Here is a 23401-nt window from a genome sequence, read left to right on the forward strand (position 1 = left end):
AGCCCAGCAATCTACACAGCAACAAAACAGCCCTACAGCCTGCAAGCCAGAGTCAGACACCCGGAGCTGGCCTGTGCTAGCTAGTTGCTGTGTAGACATACCCCAAAAAGCCAGTGGCTCTGCCAGCAGACAGAGGCAGAAAACCTCATCTCCTTCATCAAACCAGCATAAAGCATAGAGGTTCCCAGGTGACATTACAACTCACAGGCTCAACTGTATACTAACTCTCTTGGGGGTAAGGTTGTGTCTCCAACAGCCCTCTTAAGTCCCTTGCTTAAAGGCACATATATTCAGGCTTTGGGAGAAGGTGTAGAAAGGGAGCATTTGGCTCCTTAAAACTAAAGTCTGTCTGTTGGTCTCAAGTACTGTAGGTTTCAGAGAATCTTATTTATCTCATAACTGAAGAATAACAGGTGACATCTTCTTGTAATGATAGAGGTCCAAAGGTGCTATAGATTTATGGCCCAATGTACAAGTCAGAGGTATATAAAGGATAAGGACAAATGGAACCAGAACCTTCCCCTAAAACACAAACAGAACCTTTTGAGGTTAGAGATTTTATTTTCTTGTGTTTCTGTGCTACCTGGTTTTCTCTATGATCTGAAGCAGAGTATTTGAATATCATTAAAATAGCTATTCTTGCAATATTTTTGACCTGGCTAAAACTAAGAAACCTAGGAAAACTCCTGAGGAAGCCTGCCCTTGTTAGAATTCTAGCCCAATTTCCAGATCAAAGAACTTCATCTCATCTGAATAAACTTTGGAGAAGTATCTGCTTATCCAAACTGAACTTCGGAATCTTTTGGGATTGGCCAATCACTCATCCTGAGGGGGCATCATAGGTTGGCTTAAAAAATTAGCAGCAGCTGGAAACGTTGCTGCCCCTTCAACTGCAAAGAAAGTGTGAAGGGTGAGTGGAGGGGCAGGGGGGAGACTATCTTTCTGCAGCCTCAGCAGAAAAAACAAGGACTGAATGAGCAAGGGGACTGAGCTACTTACCCCCTATACCTGGGGTAGTGTTTGGAAGCTAGTATTTCCTGTGTTGTGCAGATAGAGGACTTGAGCATGGTTACCTGAGATTTCTGCTCATCCTAATTTCTCTTGATACATAGGCTTCATGGACAAACTGAAATCCTTATTTAATCTGTAACACCGAGTTTGTGGGTCTTTTAACCCAACATATATATCATTGCCAGGGTTTAGCATGTGGCTTTCTCCACTGGGCCAAATTTAGGTTTGGTGGAACTCTAGTGACTTCAGTGAAGTAATGCTAGGAATGAACATTGCCCACCTGCAGTATGGGGTTTTAGTAAGTACACATGGTAGGCCCAGGACATTTCCAGCTACCGTACAGCTACAAAGCTGATAACTTGGATCCCCCTCTGTTTCTTTTTAAATGCTTTAATGCTTGTTAATAGTGCCAGCTTAGGTATCCTGGCAGTGTTGCCAACTCTTGTGATGAAATCACAGGTCTTGGAGTCACAGTCATAAGATTACAATGGACTCTTAGCTTACTTTAACTTTTTTTTTTCCTTCTAGCTCGCATGGTTGTGGAGAAAATCTTGAAAACATGAATCCGAACGATTCAAAAACCAGAGAGCAAAAAAAATGTAATGTCTCATTATTTTTAAGCCAATGTCGTGATTATTTTGGCGCCTGACTCATGATTTGAAAATGCTTGGGCAGGTGGTAATACCAATAGCCTCCTGTTATTGAAACGGATATCAGAATACAGTGGAGACAAGAACATGGAGGTGGTGTAGTGAAACACCCGAAGCACTGCTTGGAATCAGCAGTGTCAAAGTCACCATTCCATCATTTTGAGGTTTGGAAAATGGAATTGAAAATGTGACATTTATGGCAATTTCCTCCAATGGCTTTAGGAGATCTTACAGAATTAAATTTAAATAGCTGTGGAGTTCATTGTATTACATGCAAAGGTTATGTATTATTGTGGGCCTGGATGATCAAAGGATTATGTTGAAGAATGTCGCAGACAAGAATGAACTTTTGGGACAATACATGTGAAGTTGATTTACTGGGAAATATCTAGGAGGAGATGAATGCAAATTCCACCCCCCACCCCCACCTCCAGAAATGCACAAAACCCAGCCCTTTGAAGCTATGCCCTGTCTGCTTATTACCTGTTGCCAGAGTCCCAAGATCAAAGGCCCAAACCATATACAGGAGTGACTCACAGATTCATGGGTGTGCTTGTTCTGAGCTTGTTATGAACTTGTAAGTACAGAAAAACTCCTTAGGTGGGGCTTGAAGAACTGATCACCTGCCACTGTCCTTGTTGGAGTTGGCATGATCTCTGTTAAGCTTATTAGCATGTGTGCATGTTCTTTTATTGTTTTTAATGTTTCTCTGTAAGGCTTTCACCTTCAGAATAAATGTGCTTGATTGGAAGATCTGTGTGGTAACTTAACTATGGCCAATTATGCTGTTGATAGCCTCTGAGGAGGAAGCAAAGCAGCCCTGTTTAGGCAGTCTGACTTGCTGGGAACTCATGGTGTAGGCAGGGAACTGTGCAGCCGGGAATAACCCAAGTCAAGAAGAAGAGAGGCACCTGTCTCTGCCCAAGAGGTGATGGCTGAGGAGCTGGGAGCCTAACGTGGGTGCCGTCACTGTATTATGAGAGGGAAATAGAGGTGCAGTGGCCCTGAACTGTAGCACAAAGCAGTCCACTGTGTGACCCATTCCACTCTGGGAAGTTGTTAAATATTCTATGATACTTTTTGTCAGAAAAAGGGTTTGCCCAAGTCTCCATTCCTAAAACATTCCCTTCCTATTCTGCTCTGCAGGGTGCTATGGGCCAGTTTGCTGCTAACCTCCTTCCCAAATACAGTTAAATTTCACAGGTGTTAGAATGAAGTTTACAATGCACTCTAGAATCTTTCAGGATGAAAAGTGCTATGGAAGTGTAAAATAGGTTTATTGCCTGCATCTGAAAAGTGACTGCATTTGCATGATAGGGAGATCCTGTGTAAAGTTACTCAATGATTGGACAAGGTATCAGAACCGTTATCCCTTTCGTAACAGGAGACATGAACAGCAAGGGGTTAAAACTTGCTCACTACCTCACCACAATTGCTTACATTCTGTTGTTGCGGGTAGAGGCTGCTGTTTTTGTGTGATCACATCTGCATGGCAGGTTTTCTCATGGCTCCAGACTGTTGAAAAAAAATAAAGTAAAACCATAAAGCCTTTTAATCTCGACTGTGATTGCCAAGTAGATAGTGGTGTATAGAATTTTAAATTAGCTACACTGAATGCTAAGTGGACAAATGGTTGCCCCAGTTACATGTATGTCCGTGAGTACATCTAGTTTTATGCAGATAATTATGTTCACAATTTACCTTTAATAAAACTAACTTCTTCTGGGCTGTCTTGCAGTATATAACTAAAGATTCAGTGGCTCAGATCATAACTTGCTGTAGATCAGCTTGACAGAACTGGAGCTGAAAGATAAAACGCAGCTTTCAGAAGACTTATTGCCAATTAGCTGTAACTTATGAATGTTTCAGAGGAAGGGAAAAAATGGCTAATCAAACCAATAAGATAAAAATCAAAAAAGAATATATAAATCACAAAATCTCTTCTTAAGCCAAAAACTCTACATGAAAATGCTCATCTTAATAATGCAATTAATGTCTGATGTCCTGTAATTCGTAATGCATGTTGCTGAATCAGAAGCACAAGAAATAACCCTAGATCTCTCCTCAGCCATTCCAGAACCCTGGAAATATATGTGTGTTTAATAAGCTCACAGCCAGGGAAGACCACTACAGGTTAACCCATATCTAGAACACCAAAGACCTTAGACTTGGTTCTGCCATCTTGTACCCTTTGTCACTAATTATACTTGTGCGAAGAGTGTGCACAGTGGGTGTAAACTACTACCATTCTGATCTGGTAGATCTTTACACCCCTATGCACTCACTTTGCACAAGTGTAAATGAATATACTATAGATGTAAGGCAGGGGAGAAGCAGGTGCCTGTTGTCTGAAAAACCAAAATCCTAGAATGAAGGATGGTTTTATGATTAAGGCACTAGACTGGAACCCAGGAGATCTGGGTTCAATTTCCTGTTCTGACAGACAACCCATGTGATCCCTGGGCAAATCTGCTAACCTCTTTCCTCATCTGTGAAGTGTGGACTATAATACTACTACTTTACCACATAGGGGAGTTGTCTGGAAAAAATAATGTATGTTTGTGAAGCATTTTGATATTATGGTCTCTGTATATATGGATTTATTCTGCATCCATTGCCATGGCATCTGAATCCTGTACAAAATCTAAACACAATCCCATAGATCTACTACCCACGTGGTTTGCTAAAGACATCCTTACCATTACCTATCAATAAATGAACACCTCACATTTGCCACACCAAGATACCATTAAAAACAAGATTTCATAAGCATTTAGTGCCTCTTCCTGCCCCTCTGAAGTCAATGGCAACCTTACCTACGGGTGCAGGATCAAGCACTTTGAACCCATCTAATTCTAATAAAAGCTTTAGTGAAGAATGGTAAATGTCAGGTTAGAGATCTGAAACAAAACTGCCATGGACTAGAATTCTGTGATAGTTATACAGTCTTATAGGTAAAGGGATTTGAAAGCCAAAGGTAACATTGATACATGTCAAAGTTAAATAGGATTCAAAATTTGAATTACTCCAGATATTGTCCTTTATCTACATGGACAGTTCTCATGCTGTTACTACATGTTGGGTGTGTAGAATAAAAGCAAGTTAAAGGCTTTGATTCTGATCTCATACCCACTGGATTTACATCAGTGTACTTCCATTGACTTTGATGGAGTTAAGTTATTCTTGGTTTATACCAGAGTTAAGTGAGATCAGAAACAGACTCTCTATTTTTCTATTTTGAAGGGGCATGACATTGATCAAGAATCCTACTCAGGGTTAAAATTTAAAAAGAAAACAGAAAAAAAAAAAAAAAAAATCCAAAACAGTTTCCCTCTCTAATGCCAGACTCTTATCTGGCTTCCTCAGCAGTAGAGCTGGAAGAAATAGTGAATTTTTTTCTGGGAAATTTCTCACAAAATTTGTCACCATTTCACTTTGGAAGATATCACATCACTTTTTTCTGCAAAACGTAGAGGGTGTGAATAACATTTGCAGAGAAGTTGACCCTTTCACTTGAAGGGGACAACTTCCATACCAAAAAAAGTCATAAATTTGTGCAATTTTGGTGAAGTGGACCAATTTTGGAAAAGACACAATTGTACAGAACTTTGATCTTGTGCACATCTGCACCAAGCACTTTCATTTTCCACTTTTGATTATAAAAAAACTGTCTTTCCACAGTTTTATTTCTGTGCCAGTATTTACAAGAAACTAGAGGGTTGATTTTATATACTGTAGTACCGAAAATTACTCTTGGACTTAAAACAGTTAGCTTGATGCCAAGTTTTTGCAAAAGCCAACAAATGCCTTGGATTTGTAGTTCATGAAAGCTTTGCTCTCTGAAGGACTCACTGAATTTTCCTGCCAGCTAATTGGTGGTAAAATGGTTCTAGCACTTCTGTGAAAATCATAGCGCTGATGATTAGCGATTATAATGCACTGAACAAGACCTTGGAGAGTACATGGGAATTTAACAGCAGCTAATCTTAACTAGAGGAACTAAAGGTGTATGCTACTGTTGGTTGAAAAGATTCCCTTCCCCCACTCCCACCCTTGCCCCCACCCAAACAGAAAATTTTAACTTTGCAGAGACAAATTAAAATACAATATGTTTTGATTCAGAAATATTGGTGCAATGCCTCATGGGAAATGAAATCCAGCTGGGGAGCCTGGCCTATAGAAGAGAATGAGGATATGAGGCAACTGAACTACAGCTCTCATAAGGCACCGTATTCAAATCAAAATACTTGAGTTTTTGGCAAAAATGAGAACTTTTCTCTTTTCAAACATTCAGTTTTTCAGCAAAAAAAAATTTTTTTCTGCAGAATACTGAGTTTTTCCATGAAAAAATGCTTCATGTCAAACGGAATTTTCAACACAAATTGTTTGACCAACCCTACTACATGCTTTTCAATTTAATGTCTGGTCTAGAAAAGGTAGATCAGGAATGTCTGTTCTCCCTGTGTCATAAAAACAGAACAAGGGGAAATTCAATTAAATTAAAAGATGGGGGGGGGGGAGAAATCAATAAAGGTAATACCCTTTCATACAACGTGGGATTAAACTGTGTAACTCATTGCCACAGAAAGTTGAGGCCAAAGCCTCAACAAGATTCAAAATAGGATTGGATATTTATATGGATATCAAGAATATCAAGAGTTAGAATTAATTACAACAAATTTTTGGAAGGTGCCTTGTGCTTCAGGTTTGAGCCAATCTCTATGAGATACCAAGATAAGACCTAACGTGGGGGGCCGATTATCCTTACATGTGTCTGCTGCGTGATTCTTACATCTTCCTTCTAGATCTGATTGGCAAGTCCCAAAATCCAGACCCAACAATGGACAAAGCAGCCAAGTCATTTTTGGTGGGAGCAGGAGAAAGAGAATGTGAAATTTTAAAGAAGTAAAAGTTAAACAAATGGTTCTGATTCAAATACAGTTTTTGGTGATGTATCATGTCAGTTCTTCTTTCAATCACGATTTATCAGATCATTAGATTAATATTTATTATTTCAAGACCTGTCTCCCTTCAGATATAGATTTATCTGACAACCTTCATCCAGACCTAGTGACATCTCTTCAAAGCATTTAGCCAAGAAAGGTTGCCTGGTATATTTTCATGTACAAGTGAAAATTTGCAAGTACAGATAATTCAGCACATTCTAAAAATAATGCATTAGTGAGGCAAGTGGGAAAAAAAGCACACTTTGTGTCTGTAAGCTAAACTTACCAAAGGAAAACACTCATTTCAGACGTTATCTTCCGGAAATCTAGTAAAGAAAAAGGGCAGGTTCTATATGTTTAGAATAAGATTACACAAGCTATATTCTACAGATAATTTGCTGGTTGAACATTCACAAAGCTGAAGACTTAAAGATAAGTTACACATTAATATTAGTTCTATGCTAAAAATGGTTCTAACACACTGTCAAGTAAGAAATATTTCCATCAAGTATTTCCACAGCAGTGCTGGCAGTTAGATCTCAAAGAGCATTTTTGGTGAGAATGAAAATTTGACAAGTTTGAGTTTATATTTGTACTGGTAAAGTTAAGAATAAGGCTGTCCTGGTTTAAAAAAAAACAACAAAAACAAAAAACCACACACACACACACCAGAAAAAAGACAGACACAGAAATGACTGGATGCTGTAGATTCCTTACAGTTGTAAAAGAAATACATTAAAACATCTGTGAGACACATTGCTGAAGGCTGGAACAAATGCGGAGCCTAAAATTGAAATCATATACAGTACTGCATATGGAATTGACAAAAAAATGTAAAGAACAACTTTTATTTTAACAATTTTTAGCCAAAAGATTCTGATTCTGCCATGATAGTTTTAGATAAAGGTGCATTATATTTATTCATTACTTTCAGGTATTCAGTGAAGAGGCCATAAAAAGCCCGCACAATGCTGAATTTTGCTATAGAAATTTTTTATCCTAAATATTTTTCCACATTCTTTCCTACTTACTATTCAAACATATTCTTTGCTTGTGATTAGAGACCCTCTCACTATTCTAAATGGAGGAAATAGCTCCAGTATCTCAGATACCATGGTTTGATAACTGTTGGCCTTTTAATAGCAATCATTAACCACATGAGCATCTATGAATTCTCTGAAAGAGTAAATTGTAAGTTTCTAAATTTTCAGGATTACAAAGAAGAGCAAACTACTAACTACTTGAAAATATAGCCCGAAGTATCAGTGACAGGGTTTTCTTTCTGCACGGCCTCTGTCAAAGTGAATAGTTCACTATGAGCCGCTGATAACTATGAACATTAATCATACGCTTATATCTGAATTCAATGAGAGAAGTGATAGTCTCTTAATACAGTACTGTCCTTTTCACACCATCTTGAAGTTTGCCTCCACCTATATTTGTCTCTTCCAGAGTACTGGATTTTTGTTGTATGGTTTCTTTTACAAGTAAGTTTAACCTATGTTGTGGTTTTCGTTATGCAGTCCCTGTCTCTCTCATTCTCCTCCCTACTGCATCCCCCCTCTCCTATTTTAATGATGCCATAAGAGTGCAAAACTAAAATTGTTTCCACTGTTTTGATTAATTAGTTTAGCCTCGTCAGAGGCTTAGGCACCATTTATACCCTCATTTGTGTTCACACACTGGTTGCCCGATTCAAATTCTCCCTCAATTTGTTTTCCTGCCTCCCATTTTCACCCCAGTCCTGTGGACAGGTAGAATCTTTCCAGCTTAGCTTCTCTATGAAAGTCTGGGAATGCTAAATAATTTCCTTTTTACTTGCAGTTCATCAGTTTTTCAAAGAAGCTGCCATCTCTCTTCCATTTCCAAGTACCCAAGTTCCATTTAAATGACCTTCCTGGTATACAGTGCAAGTTCACTGTTACAGGGGTGCTGTAACATACATACCACTATTAACACAGTGCCTCAAGTTCTCTGAATCATTTTTACCAGTTTCCAGGGCCGACGAGGGGGGTGGGGGAAAGCCGGTACAAATTACCGGGGCCCGGTGGTCCGGAAGGGGGCCCAGGGCCCGGCTTCTCCCCTCCCCCTCGTCGGCCCTGTTTAGCCGGTGCGCCCTTGCTGGGGGGCCCGAAAAAAAATTTTCACCAGGGCCCGAACCCGCTCTTGGCGGCCCTGCCAGTTTCAACAAGAAGTTGCTGTTACTGATAGTGTGTCAATCCATAATATACTGAATGGACTCTGACAGGAAACTAAAGCCACAGAAAAGGGTCCACTCAGCCAAAACTAGGGCTCGAACAGCAGACTAATAGCCTCACAGACGACAGAAACTGAGATTTAAGTCACAGAAAATGTTTCAAAGATTATTGCAAAGGGAGAGAGATAAGTGAATCGAGCAGGAGAAAGGAAACTCTTCCACCTAATGACTTTTGCCATGTTGGAAGCTGTTCTTGGTGAGGACTATTTTTGGCAGTAGGTTAATGTTTTTTATGATCTGTTTTAAGAAGCACTAAGCTTTTCAGGACAAGGACCATCTTTTTTGTCAGACAGCCCCTAGCACAACGGAGCTCTCGCCTCTGGGAGATACTGCAATACAAATAATAAACAGAAGATTATTTTGACTAAATCACTACCCCCAGAATACGTCAGTCAGTTCTGGAGAGATGGAGACAAATTGGAAGCAATCCAGAGACGAGCAAACAAAATAATAAGCAGCTGGGCAGGGGAGGAGGTACTCATTTGCTTTATGGGAGAAAAATAAAAAACTAAATACTGTTATGTATAGCTTTGCGAAGTAATAACTGAGGGGACGTGTGTTTACTTCTGACAGATGCTCGCAGACCATTAATGGCAAGGAGGGGAGATAAATTTAGCATGGTAAAAGGGGACTGACTAGAAATGACGACATTAAGAAAGGCAAAATTTAGACAATGTCAGAAATATTTATCTGTTAGTGTGAGAAATAATCTCTCAAAGACAATGGTGGAAATCCCATTGTTTGAGATTTTTAATTACACTGGGGAAAATAATATAAAATATACTGCAGGGCACAATCCTGCATTGTCAGGGGATGGACTAGAAAACTTAAAAGGGATTTTTCCTCCATAATCATTATGATTTTATGAAAAGGAAGGACTGGTTGCAGGCAGAACCAGTGTGAAACGCAGGTGTTTCTTGAATACTGAATATTGAAAGCGCATGTTTTTAAAGTGTCTGTGTCCATGTGTAAGAGGTCCGTACTCACCCCTGCGGCGCCTCCTGCTGGTCGCCCAGGGAATTAGCTCACCAGCCTCTGGAGCGCCCTCTGCAGGCCGGTGATCCGCCTTTCCTCTTCTCTGGCCCCCGTGTCCCTCCCAGGACCCCGGTGCCCCTTGCTCTGGGTGCTGCCCCTGGCAATACCCACACACTAGGTCTCCCCTCCCAGGGGGACCCCACCCACTATCCCCACCTTGCCTCAGCACTAGGCCACTGCCAGTCACCAACTAGCCCCCGCTCCCTGGGGCAGACTGCAGTATCGGCCACTCATCACTGGCAAGGGGGGTTTGGACCTGCTGCCTTGGCCTTGCCCTGGGCTGCCCTCTGCAACCCCCAGTACCCCTTGGCCTAATACTAGGCCGCAGCCTGGGGCTATCCAGGCTGGAGCTCCCCAGCTCCTCAGCCCTGCTCCACCCAGGTACCCTGTCTAGTTCCCTGCAGCCAGGCCCTTCTCTCTCTGAAGGCAGAGAGAGACTCCTTGGGCTTCTGGCTCCAAGCCTCCTTATACACGCAGGGCCAGCTGGGGCCTGATTGGGGTGTGGCCCAGCTGTGGCTACTTCCCCAATTAGCCTAGTAGCTTTTCCCTTTGCCCCAGCCCTCTGCCAGGGCTGTTTTAAACCCCTCAGGCAGGAGCAGGGTAGCCACCCCGCTACACCATGTTTCAGGACATATCCATTCTCATAACTGCTAAAGCTGAAGGGATTGTGCCCAAACATTTTCCCAAGCAAAATGCTTAAAAATCATTGCAACCCATTAAAGTAGGCCCAGGATATTTTAGCACTGGCCTCTCTGTAATATTCTGATAGTGCCGCACTTGGCTGTTGCTACCATCTCTATGGCGGGTTAAGGAAAAGGCAGGTCTGTGTTCCCTATGGACATTTCTGGGGATATATACTTCTGAGAGACAACTTCTGGATGATTATCAAAAATGCCTCTGGATCCTCGTCATCTTAGCAAAAAGCTTGAGACTGTCCATTGAAAAAGCTACGGCTGCCTACACAGACCTGTCTCTCCATCTGCTCTCTTACGTGCTCAGGCATATAAGTGCAGCCAATATTTGAATTTCATCACACAGAGGTGCCAAATCCCCACAGAATTAGAAAGAGAAAAGGGTATGAATCATCCTGAAGGCTTCCAGATGTGGTGCTCCCATCACCTGTTATAATGCACACATTAATGTTGCAAAAGCATTTGACTTTTCAGGTTTTGCATTGACAGCTGGATAGGTTTTCATTATTATTTTTGGTATTCACTCAAAACATTTTCTGTGGTGCACATATATCATAGTTTAATAGCTTTTTTTTTTTTTTTTTTTTGCCGGTTCCTCCTCCTCACAAAGAAAATGGTTGATAAACAATAACTATTTGCAGTTCCTGCAACTCAGCAATCCTATGCTTTTTTGGTAGTGAGGTTTTTAAGATACTCAGATTCCTTTACAGTAAGGTAAGGGACACAGAATGTGTCTGAAGTAAAAACACCTCCGCAGTTCTTAGGTTTCTGCATGGTGTCCTCACATTCCAGCTAAGAGCATGTTAATCTGTGCAATATTATCAGGAGTCATCAAGTAGTGCTATTACAGACAGCCTTAGAAATTTTGAAAACATAGGCAGTTAGATGTTGGAGAAATGCTATTGTCAGTTGTGGTTACAAGAGCGAATGATTGTTCCAAAGAATACCTCGTCCCACTGGGATGAGACGGAGGCTCAGTAACACGAACCTTTTCCTGGCCTACCAGTACTGGCTTCACGCTATGCGGCCTGAGCTGTTGAGTCTTTCTCAGCGACTTCCTTCACCTCAGGTAGCTAGGTGCAGCTGCTGTCCTGCATCTTCACTGCCTGTGTTAACCATCATTTTCAGGGTTCTCTGGGATAAAATTCCACCAACCAAGGGGTGGAGGCAGCCCAGAGGCAGACCCCCTATTATACGGGTTCATCAAGTCTGTCTTGATGTTGGACTCTCAGGCCGTTGCGGTCTCAGAGGAACGGACCAAATGGCAAACGATCGCAATGGCCGGTCATTTGGGTAAGCATTGAAGAAGTTGTGGTGCAATTCTTTTAGCATCTGTGGCTATTACAAGTAAATTCATGCCTTAGTCTCTCTAACTAGAATAGTTTCTGAGGTATATAAGCTCCTGCCCACAGGTTATTCCCAGGCAAGCAAACAACTGCATTACATGGCAGCAGAATATTACACTGTAAATCACACAATCAGTATTAAGTATTACTGCTGTTGATGGGAGAGCCTCAGAATATTTTGATGCTGATTCGCAATGAACCTCCAAAGCCCTTCAGGCAACCACTCCCTCTTTCCAGCACTAGGGCTTCTCTTTTAGCCTACTGCTCTGCTCTAGAAAGATCCCAAAAGGAGAGGTCACAGAAATGCTGCTTTCTACATAAAAGCTGACTAAAATCTAGCGAAACAAAAATCTGGGAGACTGTCACACCTTGACCTGACCTTACTCATGTGAATGTGGGGCTGACTGCAGTAGACCTTTCATTCAATGGCTTAAAACAGAAAAGCAGCACATCTGAACTATGATTTTGGCATTCCATTTCCCCCCTGGTTCCCAGAACACTAGGTAGAAGAAATGAAGAAATCACCTTGATATATGACTTCTGCTAGCAAAACCAGCCAAGAAAGGTGAAGTCAGGTTTATAGTCTCACGTCTTTCCAACCTGCACGTCAAAATACATGCAGATGAGGTTGAAGAGTTTGCCAGGCTTAAAACCACAGGCACCCGCTGAAAGAGAAAACCACTTTAAAGAGAGTTAAGAAACCAGAGGTAAGAAGAAACATACATTTTCTTAATGGTCTCATTTTTACTCATATTTCTGAACACATGTGACTACTGGAGTCTAGTAAACAAGAGTCATTCACCCACCACATGTCTTTCATTTCCAAGCTATAACAAACAAGATATTTGATAACACTCTGAGGGTGGATTTTTCATTCATCCATTCAATTTAATCCTATAGGCTGCGTCAGCAGCAACTGGATGGTTTAGGACAGTGGTTCTCAAACGTGTTTTTGGTGTGAAATGTATAAATAGGTGCTATAAGTAAATACTTATTCAGTAATGTTAAATGCTTTTTACCTATCATATTTTGAGATGGCAAGGAGGAGAAGGCTTAACTTCTTTTCTTTGGGACTGTGTGGTCATTAGCTTCATAAAGCTTCCTAGCCAAATCCCAAAACTCAGTGATTAATATCAGTCCTTCTGTTATCAGCCGAGGCGATAAAAACAAACACTAGTTTGGCAAGTAAGCCAGAAAACATCCCCAACGCCTTTTGGGGACAACACAGAGCATTTCTGCCAATGAAAAAATTCCAGATTGCCTCTGATCCTAAATCACATTTTAGAGATTCATCATCATGTTGGTGCCTTGCAACATGACAGCTGTTTTAAGGCAGGGAAGGTGGTATATTCTTCAGATGTCAACTGCAAGATACCAAGAGCATTCACAACTGCCAGCCCAAGCCTCCTTACGGAACTGATCCAAAGCCAACTGAAGCCAACAGCAGTCTCTCCATTGACTTCAGTGGACTTTGGATCAGGCCCTAAGTGAACAACGGATTGATCTTATCCAAATGCTTTAAAAAGGTTATTGGGCAAGAGAGGTGGTGAATGGTTGAAGGAATCATCTGTAAATGTTTTAGCGCGAAGTCAAACAGGTGAGCTCTGGTAAACCTAATAATTCTGCCTTTCAATTTGCAGGTAACTGTTACAGTTAGAGGTGTTGTCTACAGGAGCCAAACTCTGCTCTCCAATGTACATGCCTAGCTCCCACTGACGCATGCATCTGAGAGCAGAAGCTGACTCCCAATTTCTACTTTCTACCTTTTACTTGACTTGATTTGTCACCTCCACAGAGCTGTAAAACCAGGATGGTTCTTCTATTTTCCCCTTTGAAAGCTCAGTGAATTATGGATGCAAAAGCAATACTTTTCGCATAAATATAAAACTATACCATCAGCCAAACACCTCATCTAAAATGATGAGTTGGCTCCAAACAGGTTCTCCTCTCCTTTGGCAAGGAGTTGAGCTGACAGTCCCATCACAGAAGGTTTTTTATCATTGTAACACTTCTTGTTGCTATGTGAAGAAGCCAGAATTGCTCATGAAAACCTCTCTCTCTCTTTGTTTATGTGCGTGTGTGCCATTTTCAATTATAAGAAGATTTGTGAAGGGTTTTTGAGGATGATGTGCTGATTCTTCGCCTCCTTACTACCGCCTGCATTTGTCTTTTTATTTTCTCTCTCATCTCTTTTCTGATGTCCCACATCCCATCATGCCACACTGCACTGGTTAAATAAACCCCTAAATCTAGCTTTTGTGTAGCTCTAATCCTTTTATTTCCTAAATCTTATTTAATCCAAAGGGCTTCCTTTCATCTCTTTAACTGTCAGTTGGGTCACTACTGTTTCCTATCAACAGCTCCTGCAAATCCTGTATGGAGTTAAAAAGCTTTCAAGTGTGTCTATGATTCTCATTAGATTCTACTCTAACTATGCAACACCTGCTAAATGCCATATTGCTGTTGCTCCCCACCAAGCCACCCCAGACGCTGTGCACTTCACTCCAACGCTAATCGTGTTAGGAAGCGCTGAGAAGCACTGTCCTTTTTCTAGAAATCTCCCTGCCTCAGTGCCAGCCGAAACATGAGCAAGCGAGAGGCTCAGCTAAATGTATGTCACATACGGTAGTGTAGAAGAAAACAGGAAAAGGCCTCAACAACTGAGAAATCACAATATACCTTCTCCTCAGTGACTTAGAGAAAGCGTTTTGGTGTGTTTGTTTTAATGTGCAAAATCTCTGCTTACGAGAAAGGAAGGCATCTAACTTTCTCCCTTAGGCCTGTGCTTCCCCTCTTGATCCCTCATTGACCAGCCATCAAACAGACCTAGTGCAATAAGGGGTTGAAGGACGGGTAGACAAAGACTGCATCTTTCAAACAGAGTCAGAACTCCTATCCCCACACCTGGACCCCCATAGACTCAGGAGGAATGCTGACTGAGTCAGTCACAATTCCCCCAGGGACTCCCATGGCTGTGTATCCTCTGTGCATCCTCTTCCAAACACAGTCAATGTTTTCAAAGCCACAATATGGGCCTATGTCTTTTTCTCTTAATTTTGAGCTGAAGATTGATCCCCTGTGCTCCCTACTGAAGTAATAATCAAGTACATCAGATGTTTCGGTGACCTTAGTTGTTTTTTACATGCATTGGAATGCAAGCTGCTAAGAAGACATAGGTTCACTTTAAACTTACTGCAGTGTGCCTGGGTACCACAGTGAGAGATTATTTTAACATTGGGGTTATTTTTTCATATCACTTTTGTCATATTTGTTAAAGATTTTTTTAAATAACTTAGAAGTCCCACACACAGTATGTTTAATTTTCTCAAAAGCATATTTAGGACCCATCATTTCACCACACTTTTCACACAGTTTTAAAATGAGAACCTATTGATGACTGAGTGATGTCCATACTGCTTTGGTTATAGTGGAAAAAATAAATGAGATTTTAAACTTGGAATATTAAGGACAGGTTTGAATTATTAAAATTAATGTTTTGTTGTGGAAAAGAAGGTTGTTTTTTAAAAAAAAGAAGCGCACAAAAAGGTGTGTGTGTCTTATTATGAGTGGAGGGTTCAAGGTTTTTTTCCAGTCTCTGTATAGTCACTTATTAAGCAGTGAGTTGGCATTTGCCTCCACCGGGACTAGATCTCTAATAAGACAACATCCCATAATAGCAGTGCTGCTAGTGTATCAAAAGCAAAACAACACTCTCTAGCTGAGCTGTCAAATCAACCAGGAAACCAGACAATCAGTCTCTTCTTAAAAGCATAGACAGATAATAGAGCTGGTAAGAAAATGAGATTTATTTTTTTTTTGTTTGTTTGGGTGTTTTGTCTTTTTCGTTTGGTTTAGTTTTTGGTGGGGGGGGCATTTTCAGAATATTTTCACTTAGTAAAAAAAAACAAATTATTTTTGCTCGAACCAAAAATACACTTTGAGGGGTTTCAGGTTCTCGACAGGAAACTGAAATTTTCCATAGACATCAGGTGACATTTCTTGGGGGCGGGAGGGGAAATATGTTAGTCAAAAAATCCAGTTTTCCCCCCCCCCAAAAAAAAAAGTTTGGATGGAAGATGTTTGACCAGCCCTAACAGGGAGATTTGAAATGTTAAAGTCAAAACATGCCAGTGAGGAGACTTTTATGAAAATGAATTTTATAAATGCCAGCTTGTCATGGCTTTGTCCTCATGCCCCATGAGAGCTTCAAAGGCATCACACACAAAGCAGGCTCAGAAAGAAGCTGATGCTTTTCAGGGAAAACAATGGCAGAGAGCCAGCACGAGGCCTGGGCACCAGCCTGATACCTCAAAATAATTCTTAAGTTGGACTAGATTGTCACATAGACTTTGCGGTGTCCTCCCCTCCCGCCATGTCTCTCTGCAAAGAGTAAATTTCACCCACGGAGTGCAAAGAGGTGGTTTTAGCACTAGCATTGCTAGACACCCTGAGGAGGTTCTGGTTAATGGCTATGACCCACTCCACATCCGCCTGCAGTCCTGATGGATGGTACAAGGCCAGAGCTGGGTACAACATGTGCTGCAGACTCATAAAGAGCTTGACAGGTGTCAGTCCTACATGAGCTCCCCAGAGCCCTTAGAGGCTTTATGATTCTGCCTCTTTGTATCCTACTCAGGTAGAATTCTGCCCGCCATTCTCTAGGTGTGGTTCCCCTCCATACCACCACCGCTAACAAGCATGTGCCTTTCAGTGCCGTAACATAGACCTTGGAGTTGGTGTGTGAGTGATTTATAAATTTACTTCCTACTGACTTTTCACATATACCATAAATGTCATTTCCTATGAACAATCTCTCTAACTTGCGATATCTATCTGATTAACATGGGCAGGTCTTAGAAAGCAATCAGAATTACTAAAATAAGGCCAAATCTGACTGTCCTTATTCATACTTTAAGCAAAACTTGTATGGATTCAAATGGAACTTCTGCCTGCAGATTTGTCCCTATATTAGCCATTCTGATTGCTTTCTACAACCTGCTTACTTCATTCAGTTGGATCTAATACAGTATACTAAATAGCTTAGATTCACATAAAATGCCCTATGGAGATAAAAAACTGGTGAGAAATCTCTACAAATAAATCACAAATCTTAGCAGCAGCACTTCAGCATTCTAGATTCTTGACTATCACTTGTGCATATTATTTAGCTTCAATACAAGTATCGTCTAAGGATGTGCTCAAGAGTTTTAGGAATCCACAATACTGGCAGTTATTTGCCTTCGGGGTGGAACATTTGCAGCAGCAAAGCTCAGATTGAAAAATGTTTAATGCAATTTTTCCCTTCCCTCCTTCCATGTGCAGTACTACATTTCATTTCATATCAAAATTGGAAGTTGTATATTAATAGACAGTAAAAGTGTGGTGGGTATATAGTAGTGTTTAGAGTAGAATCGCTATGAAGGCATGCATGCACATGTTTTGTGGTAACTGTGAATGCTACCATGTCCTGGAAAAGAAAATGTTTAGGGCCCCAATTCAGCAATGTACCCAAGCACAAGAAGTCCCATTGAGTTCAGTGAAACTATTCATGTACTTAAATTTAGGCATTTGCTTAAGTATTTTGTTGAACTAGGTTTCAACATAGCCCTCTGCACACATTGGATGGCAGAATTTGGTCATTACAATACACTATCTAAAGGTCTTGGACAATATCCAAATCCTGAAATAAATGGGATTTTAGATGAAGTGCAGGGGAGAGGAACTGGCAGCCAAGCTATAAGAAGGCTGCACTCTGTTTCTCCACCCTGTAGCTCAGTTAAGAGAATGCCAGCCAAAATTTCCAGCTTTAAAGGGGTCGTGCTCTAGTATAAGAGATTCCAGTGCATTCAGGGGAACACCACTGAACTGAGGCTAAGCAGGAATTTCAATCCATCAACCTTTGGTAAGTGAGTATACACTGTATGAAGTATTTTCTGTAAATATAAGACCCAATATCATTTTGAAAGTGAAGGCAAATCCCCATTTCAGTTATGTCTTGCATAAAGTCTTTACAACCCTGTCTCTGTATCTTATCTCCCACCTAAAAAATATCTTCTGTAAAACCTAGGAAGGTGTCCGGCATGGGCTTTCTGATATCCTCTGAGTGTTGTGATATGGGCACATCGTTTGCTACCTGCTTAACTGCTTTGAAGATCACTGCAACCTGTTGGTGATCAGGATTGATCATTTTGGAAATAAATTATACTTTGTGTCCTTTTACACAGAACATGCTTTGTGTTACTAATCTTCCATACACATCTGAATGGCGCAGCACATCTACATTCTTTGGTACTGTAAGTACTGGTACCTTAGATTCTAGATAGGGCAAGTCAAACAAGTTTAGTCAAACTGTAACTCTTGAACAATAATTCAGCACAGCTGAAAATGCAAAAACATGGCCAATCAGATGTGAAGTGACTGAAGTGTGAATATACAATAAATATAAACTTTGTCCTCTGCATATCAGACTGACACAGCACTTTCTGCTTCCTCTCCATAGTATTCACAGACAATATCTTCTTAAATGTTGCCTTAGTTGTTGTTTTTTCCCCCCATTTGGTTTCATTCCCGTACTGAACCTTTATTTTACCCAGACAAGAATGTTGTATTGGAAATAACTAAAAATTAGCCCAACTCACAAAATTAAGATCTGAATCCAGAACTGGATTTCAAACCCCACTTCCAAAAAGTTCAGGGATATTGAACTGAGGGTTACAGATCAAGTCATTATACAGCTAGGGAGAGAGATAAAATTCTGATCTAGATCCCAACCCTTTTGCCCTGCCCCACAAAGGTAGAGAATCTACCAATCCAGGAATGCCCTGCATGCCCCCTTACTCTTAGTAATAATAGTAACTGGTACTAATGGGAGTTTGCCCAAGTTAGGACTGAGTAAATCCGAGTAGGAACTCAGGGTTTGGGCCAGTAATAAATAATTGTAATTTTAGTTATATGCTCCCCCTCCATCCAGCCAAAGTGCTTATAGCTTTGTCTAAAAGAGCTCCCTCAAAAAAAATGAACAAATATAGGCCGCTATTCAGGAGAGCATCTCTGTTCAGGAAGGATGCTTAAGCATAGGCTTAACTTTAAGTGTATGCTTAGGTTCCATTGATTTCACTGAGGTGTAAACATATGCTTAGGTTCTTAAGTGTCCTTCTTGAACAGAGATTGACTTAAGGACTTTCCTGAATTGGGGCCATAGATAGGCAAGGGGATCTAAAGAGAGAAAGGTGAAAGGAGGAAGGAAAAAAATAAATATGATATCAACAGTCAAACCAAAACAAGTTTGGGAGAAAGGGAGAGAGAGATTTCAAGGGAGAGTGGGTTTCACACTGCAGAAAACACCTCATCACCCATTGGTTTAATACAGGACTGTGGAACACTTAAATACTGGTTTGTGTCTGCGCAAAGATACCCATCAGACTAATACTAAAAGAGGAGGTGTCAAAACATAGCCATGTCTCAAATCAGCAGCACTAGTTTAATATCAATCTGCCACTTTATAGAGGGCAATATAAAGAATGCAGGATGCGTTCATATGACCTGGCTTGCTCAAAGCCAGTGAGCAAACATGCATGCCGCATTCTGAACATGATGACAGAAGAGCCCTGCTGAAAGATCTGCTAAGAAAGAAATACAATAATTGATCTGCATGATTACAAAAGCCTGTGATGCTGTGAGATTGTCTTGAGCTAATTAAGGGTACAGTCTATACATATGACACAACTGACAAAACACTGAAGAACCATGGTTAACATATGGCAGTGACACAAAAATTCCCTACCTCCAAACAAGTCCCTTCAACAAGAAGAGACATGAAGGAAGAGAACCAGCTTGGTAACAGGAGCCTCTACCCAGCAATAATACTTCTATTTTCCAAGGATTGAGAACAAGATTGAGATCTCATACACTGGGGCTGGAAATATTGCTCAGGCAGCCCTTCAGCACAGAACCCCTATACCTCTACCCCGATATAACACTGTCCTCAGGAGCCAAAAAATCTTACCACGTTATAGATGAAACCGTGTTATATCGAACTTGCTTTGATCCGCCGGAATGCGCAGTCCCGCCCCCCGGAGCACTGCTTTACCGCGTTATACCCAAATTTGTGTTATATCGGGTCGCGTTATATCGGGGTAGAGTTGTATTTGCAGGAACGATAAGGTAGCACAAATATATTGATGATATTCTTGCTGCATCTTTATACAATAATGCCATCAGGAAGTCACATAAACCTTTAACCACATAGGTCAATCCAATACTTGTGGGACGCTGCATATAAGTAAGTCCCTGAGCAATGAGACAAGACTAATATTTGTGAGTTTGTGTTTATTTTTCCCAGACCTTTCACTTTCAGAAGCAGGACCTATTGGAAATCTCATGAGGCAGTCTGTTCACACAAGATTTCCAGTCCAATTTAACAGGCACATGATGAGTCCAGATGAGATTCTCCACAACATGCCTTAGCTTAACCTCCCAAGTCAGGTTAACCTATGAGAGGTTAGTTCAGTCTACATGACCCTTTCAGTCCTTCTTCTCTACTGACTGATCGCCTGTTTTGGGGGTCAGGAAGGAATTTTTCCCACTGAGGCCAAATTGGCAGAGGCCTGGTGGCTCTTTTGCCTTCCTTGCAGTTATAAAACAGAGTAGGACTTAACTAGCCATTTGTATGAAAGTTTCATTCAATGTAACTTGTAGCTAGTGTCCAGAGCAGATAAAGGCCAAAAAGTCCAGCTCCCAGAAGTAAAAGAGACTAACAAAGCCTTTTGAAATGTGCATGTTAACAGTAACTGATAACAGATGATGAGAGCGCGTAGAAAATACAATGGCTGTTCTTTATGCTATAGATATATGAGTGACAATCCCAGTGATGCTTCTTGCTTCCACTAGCTGATAAATGTGGGCTGTATTTTAAAGAAATACAGTTCAGAAATCAGTTATCCACATAAAGTACATAGTACTTGGAGTTTATAGACCTCCAAATACACCGTGACGGTCTGATAAATATGATCCTTATTTACTAAGCACACGCAGATAAGGCTTTTCATTCTAAAGGCAACTTTTGTGTAGAGGTACAGAACCATTAATGGCACCGCTGAACTCAGACAAGAAAATGCTCTGAAGTATTAAGCAATCTGTTTCAGTAAAAAAAAGACTAAGGTGAATATCAACAGGGACAGATCAGTTAGGCCATCAAAATTCTTCTCTTTCCCTCTCCCACCTACCCCCCGCTCACATTACCAACCAAATGTTTATGTTTATCTCTTTCTGATCTTTGTACCATCCTAAATGCAACGGATGATCATATCATTAGTGAGTTTGTCTGGGCAGCCTTGGCAGGCCTCATCAAAGCAGCCTGACAGAGATCTGCAGAATTTTCCTGGGAGTACGCTACCATTTCACAGCTAACAGCAAAAACGCTCAATTGCAGCACTGTCTGCTTTGATTGACCCTCTCTCTGGATGCATCTGGATGGAGCCTCAGACAAGAGGAGCTTAGAAATAAATTGGCTGCTAGCCCTGCTGTGGCTCAAAGAATTTGAAGGGGGGGGGAATTGTGGGGGGAGAACTGTGTTATTTCCAGCAAAGGGAGAGATGGGGCCAAAAGATACCTGGCATTTGAAAGAACAGTGTCAAAGTGTATAAATAACATCTACAAAACAGGTATTAAGGACTGGGTTAGCCAAGGTATCATTGGAGTCTTTTACTCCAGCACCAAATTCAGTGCCAGCTGTGGGTCTGATTCTGCTCTCTCCATGTGGTAAACGAGGAGAAATGCTACACAAGGCGGAGAATGATGGCAAATTAGGCCCATTTTTTCTAATGTCACTTCAAAGGTGCAGAAAAATTAATACTTGCCAGATATTGCTATAGCTCATGATTTTGTGGTAAAATTCAGGGAAAGTGTAGCTGCTGGCTGCTTGACCACAGTCAGGAAATACTTTATTACTTCATAAGGTGGATATGAGCATATGCTGACAATAGTCCATTCTAATGGTACCAAGACAATTGAGCATTATACCGTCTCTTTTCAGAAATGATACAGTATGCTACATATACAGTACGATATTTACACATACCTAGCCGTTACACATACCAAGGATTCTTGTAGGCTCTGTGAACGTAAGTAACATTTCAGGATGTCTATATATTTCAGTAGAATATTCATCATGAAGGTATGTCAATAAGTACTTCTTGCATTCAGTGGTGTTACCATGAATTCACACTAGTGTAGGTGAGAATTTGGCCAATGTTATATAATAGACATAACCGAAACATCTAATAGAATCAATTATTGTTCTACAAATACAAAATCAATACTTTGTGAACTCAAAAACAAATTCATTGATAGTAAGAGGGAATGTTGAAGTTGTGAAGAAACATACTTTTAAGCACAGACATATTAGACTAGATTCCTTGGCTTCAATGAGTTACAGCAAATGAATTTGGTCCCTTACCGTTAAAATCCACTCCTACTTAAAGGTTTTCCACATACTGGTATTCTTCTATTTATTTTCAGGGTTTATACAATGTTTAAACTTAGTGGTTTCTAATGTATGATACAACCTCTTAATTCTGAGCCATTAGCCCACTTGAAATATTCATATGACAGAATAAACAATTGCTTTTACAATTCCTATTTAGGAAACAAATGTATTTGTAACACAAAAGCCATGGGGCCTGCTTCTGATCTCATTTGCATTAGTGTAAATCAAGAGGATCTTCATCAGTGTAAACAGACCAGATCCTAAGGTACTCAGACAATGCAGAGAGTGGAAATTAGGGGGTGATATGCAGAGCTTGTGTACAGTCTGACTTGTGCTGCTCTGTACTGGTACAATGCCATTCATGCCTTCCTCTAATTACACTTGCCTGCAATAGCCACGGTACACTGAAGAGCTACCCCAAGGTAGTTTTGTGGTAATCACTTCTCCCCCTTCTCTTTTATAACAAGGAGATTATGCACGTTACACACCTCTACATCTCAGGATCATACTTGCACTGGGTTGATCCTCCCTGGGCCACTTAGTAAGTTTTTGTGGCCAATGTGAACACTGGCGGTGCTGTGCAAAGCAGACAAAACACAACTGAGATTCTGGCGCAGTGCAGTTACACCCGTGTTAAAGCATCATAAGTGAAAGGCGAATCAGAACCTCACTCTGGAAAGCAAAGTGTACATCTATGAAAAAAATCCGTTAAGCCTCACAGCACCCAATGGATTCCATACTTCTGGCCATTCTCCCCTGAAAAGCAAAAGGGTGGTATGATTTTGCACTCTCCTTGTCCCATATTTAAATGAACTTCCATACCTTTACTGACCACCTGCCGCTCTTGTGATCAGTTAAATTGTTGGAGTAACACCATATTTAAGCACATGGAATTTATTATGCAACTATTTTTCCTGCTGAGCAAACCCTGAAATGAGTCCAAACATCAGGTACAGTTTGCCATTGAGCAGGAGGGAA

Source organism: Terrapene carolina, unplaced genomic scaffold (assembly GCF_002925995.2).
Source record: "Terrapene carolina triunguis isolate 2854851 unplaced genomic scaffold, T_m_triunguis-2.0 Scaffold58, whole genome shotgun sequence".
Taxonomy (NCBI): domain Eukaryota; kingdom Metazoa; phylum Chordata; order Testudines; family Emydidae; genus Terrapene; species Terrapene triunguis.